Raw genomic sequence first — 4,966 nt, forward strand, 5'->3', positions numbered from 1 at the left:
GGGGGGGGGGGGGGGGGGGGGGGGAGGGGAGGGGGGGGAAAGAAGAAGAAGAAGAATGAATAGGAAAATCATGAGACAACTTGTGTCTGTGTGGAACAAATTGCAGAAGTGGTTGGGTGCAGGTACTATAACGGCATTTAAGAGACGTTTGGACAGATACATGGTTGGGAAAAAAAACCCAGAGGAATATGGGCCAAATGTAGCACAGACAAGTTGTGTCAAAAAGACTTGTTTTTGTTCTGTACGATTATAATTCAATCTAAGAGCATTTAATAACAGTTTAACTTATATACTATTGTAATTTATTGACCCCAGTTGCCAACAAGCTGAGAGTACAATTTCAGGAATGTAAAAACTACTTTGGTAAAATGAAGTAACAAGCATGAAAAATGGCAGAATGCAGAACACATTCTGAAATGCTGTAAATCTTGTAATGACAGTAAATGCTGAATGTCTACAAGTAACGAGACTTGCATCTAAGCTTTGCAGTCCAATGCCGAAAGCCACTATTTTACAAGACTATAGCCCAGATATTGCAGCCAGTAAGACGCCCTACAAGTTGTTTAAGAAGGAACTGCAGATGCTGGAAAATCGAAGGTAGACAAAAATGCTGGAGAAACTCAGCAGGTGAGGCAGCATCTATGGAGCGTAGACAAAAATGAAGGGTCTTGACCCGAATCGTCGCCTATTTCCTTCGCTCCATAGATGCTGCCTCACCTGCTGAGTTTCTCCAGCATTGTCTACCTACAATATCTCGTGGTCAGTTGTACAGAAGTTTCCGAATTTAATAAAAGTAATTCTGGTCCGTGAGCGCTTAAATTTCATTATGTTTCCTAATCAGGACGACCTCGCCCCTGGCCTTCCGCAACAGTGTATGCACTCACCTCGTTAACTACCATACAAGCCATAACAGATGCACGAACTAGCACGTTACCAAACGGATCCTGCGATACAGTGTAGCCGCATTCAGTTGCGAACGACGGGGTGAGCAAGTAGACTTCGCCTGCTGAACCTAGTAATCGGAAAATAAAATGAGAACGGGACAGAGCAGAAACAAAAACAAATGTGGACATTAGTTGTAGGTTTACCGGTGACTCCGAGACTCCACGGCTTGTCTTGCAGAAAGGAAGCATTCAGACGAATCCAAAAGAGGCGTCCATAACAGTGACCCTGTAACAGACCTACCAGCAAAACAAGAACAAAAAATAATAAGAGCGAGAAGAGAGAAACATGGAACTGCATATGCTGGTTTATAAAAAAAGGTGCAGGAGTAAATGGGTCGTGGCCCACACGTTATAAATCAGTACAAGAAAACTTGCCTTCAGGGGGCGAGGGTTGCATCCATACATCATTAATAAACAACGCCCAAAGCAACGTCAACCTAGAAAACACATCAAACGCTTGTTTGCATTGGGGAAGTTGCCAAGTAAGGAGAAAAAGTTGCACATTATCCAGGATAATGCAGCCTGTCTACCAACCTCAGCCAAGCAACCATCCTGCAGCCCAGAACACAACCACGCCGCCAACTGCAGCAGGATCTATAATCTGGTAGCCGTGGTCGACTTTTAATCTTGTACTTCACTTTACCCACAATTAAAACAAATTAACTCCAAGGCCATTGCCAGCCAATGGCGGGGGCGGGGCGGAATATTGTCCCGAGGAAACGCAGAGGGGAGTTGGAAAGTGAACAAAATAGTTTCCCTCGTAGACAGACACAAAATGCTCAGTTAGAGCGGGCCAGGCAGCATCTCTGGAGAGAAGGAATAGGCGACGTTTCGGGTCGAGACCTTTCTTCAAAATCCTCTCTCGCTGCTCCCCTTCTGTGATTACTCTTTCATACACAATAGCTATACTCAACAGCCGAAAGTCTGTAGTCTCCTCTTGCTGTGGTATTTTATTTAATTCTTCACATGTTTAAATTATAATGTTTTATTTTTAATTGTCTACTGTATATCGTGTTCTTACTTGCGAGCAAAGCACCAAGGCAAATTCTTAGTATGTATAAATACTTGGCTAATAAAATGTATTCAATTCAATTAAATTATTCAATTCAAAACAGTTTCCCTCCCTGTCAAGTTGATCTTTACTTGCTCTTCTATATAAAATCATGAGAGGAATAGATAGGATGAATGCATTGTTTTTATCCAGCGTAGGGGAATCAAAAACAAAAGGACATATATTTTCAAGGCAAAATTTAATGCAAACCTGAGGGACAACTTTTTCACTCATAGGATGGTCAGTATACATTAAGTAAGGTGCAAGTGTAGGCCATTCAGCTGATCATCTAAAATCAGTACCCCGTTCCTGCTTTTTCCCCATATCCATTGATTCCTTTAGCCCTAAGAGCTATATCTAACTCTCTTGAAAACATCCAGTGAATTGACCTTCTGTAACAGAGAAATCCACAGATTCACAACTCTCTGGGTGAAAAAGTTTTTCCTCATCTCAATCCTAAATGGCCTATCCCTTATTCTTAAACCGTGACCCCTAGTTCTGGACTCCCCCAACATCGGGCATTTTTTTTCCTGCATCTAGATAGTCCAATCCTTTAAGAATTTAATGTTTCTGTAAGATCCCCTCTTATCCTTCTAAATTGCAGTGAATACAAGCCCAGTTGACCCATTCTTTCATCATATGTCAGTCCCGCCAAGTGCGGGAATTAACCTGGTGAACCTACGCTCCACAACCTCAATAGCAAAAATGTTCTTCCTCAAATAAGGAGATCAAAATTGCACACAATACTCCAGGTGCGGTCTCACCTGGGCCATGTACAACTGCAGTGGGACCTCTTGCTCCTAAACACAAATCCTCTCACAATGAAACATAGAAAATAGGTGCAGGAGTAGGCCATTCGGCCCTTCGAGCCGAGCATGCCATTTGCTTTTTTCACTGCCTGCTTTATCTAAATGCTTACTTTCAGTGACTGAAGTACAAGCACACCCAGGTCTCATTGCACCTCCCCTTTTCCTAATCTGACACCATTCAGATAGTCTGCCTTCCTGTTCTTGCCACCAAAGTGGATAACCTCACATTTATCCACATTATACTGCATCTGCCATGCATCTGCCCACTTACCTAACCAATCCAAGTCACCCTGCAGCCTCATAGCATCCTCATCGCAGTTCACACTGCCACCCAGCTTTGTTTCATCCGCAAACTTGGAGATTTGTTACATTTAATTCCCTCGCCGAAATTGTTAATTTATATTATAAATAACTGGGGTCCCAGCACCGAGCCTGGCGGCACCCCAATAGTCACTGTCTGCCATTCTGAAAAGGACCTGTTAATTCCTAATCTTTTCTTCCTGTCTACCAACCAGTTCTCTATCCATGTCAATACCCTACCCACAATACTATGCGCTCTAATTTTGCACACTAATTTCTTGTGTGGGACCTTGTCAAAGGCTTTTTGAAAGTCCAGATACACCACAATCATTGGCTCTCCCTTATCCATTTCTACTTGTTACATCCTCAAAAATTTCAAAAGATTAGTCAAGCACAATTTCCTCTTCATTAATCCATGCTGATATTGACTGATCCTGTCACTGCGTTCCTAATGCACTGCTATTACATCTTTAATAATCGACTCAAGCATCTTCGCCACTACCAGTGTAAGACTTCTTCTTCTTATCAAGTCCATACACAAGATTAGTTGTTCAGCCAGAGATGAACACACTTCTCAGCATCTGCATACAATGGTGTCTGTCTTGCGCTTCTTGTGCATGGTGGTGGAAAGATTGGTGGAAACAAGGCCACTCTTTCCTTGACCCCAATGTAAGGCTAACTGGTCTATAATTCCCCGTTTTCTTTCTTCCCCCTTTCTTAAAGTGGAGTTACATTAGCTACCCTCCAGTCCACAAGAACTGATCCACAGTCTATATAACATTGGAATGAGGAACAAGCTGCTATTGGTAGCGATGTTACAATACCTACCTTCAGTGGCACTGCAGTTCTACCACTGGCCGTGTGCGCGACTTTGCTGCCTTTGAGGGGGGGCAGGATTAAAATGACGTTTTGTACTGCATATCGGAGGCGGACTTCCTCGGGCTGCTAGCTGCTGCAAATTAATCGATCCGCCTCCCGTTCGCACTATATTTAAAAAAAAAGAAATCGCTGGACAATTTAATATTTGGATTAAATTAAAAAACGACTTTGAACGCCCTCAACGCCTACAACGTGACGGATCGCAAGAACGGGATGAAACAAATTGTAAGTCGTTATTTTACATATAATCTTGCTTCCTGGGATGGCTTTAATCTAATTTTAAATTGCGAAAATGTGATTTGGGCCACATACGAACTGGCAGTGATTTTCCTGCTGATATGGGGTTCAAATTCACCGCAAATGCAACGTTTAAATCGATCGCGTTCCAGAAGCAAGATTATTAAAATGCCCATTGTTTCTGTAGATAAGCTGTCTAAATTCTCCATATTTTGTGTTATTCTCTCTCTCCATGATCATTATTTTTAAACTAAATATTCACAACAGTTTGAGTCACATGTATAGTGCAAAAAGCAATAATTTGATTATATATTGGGTGGATGCTTCTAGATTAATTTATGGGAATTAAACATTAAATTCCTTCCATCTGGGATATAAATTCATGACAGTGAGATTTGAAAATCATGTTATATTGTGAATTCCTGTGTGAATGGGATTAGTTTGTTATTTGGATACTTAGGCTATTTAAAAAAATATATCCTTTTCTTAAGAAATGGAATCTACAGGACATTGTTAATGGGAAAGTAGAGAAAGGCATCATGTGCGGTTTGAAGAGCAAAAACTTGTAGTTTACAATGCCAACATTGAAAAGTTGAGGAAAAACAAGGTGTTCAGAGTTGCTTTTTGGTTACAATCTGAGGAATATGATGATGCTACTGATTATGATATGCCAATGTACCAGCTAGCAACTGATCTTCTCCATAAAGACTTGATCTATTGGTAGAAATTGTTATTTATTTACCCAT

Source organism: Leucoraja erinacea, chromosome 5 (assembly GCF_028641065.1).
Source record: "Leucoraja erinacea ecotype New England chromosome 5, Leri_hhj_1, whole genome shotgun sequence".
In the NCBI taxonomy this organism is placed as follows: domain Eukaryota; kingdom Metazoa; phylum Chordata; class Chondrichthyes; order Rajiformes; family Rajidae; genus Leucoraja; species Leucoraja erinaceus.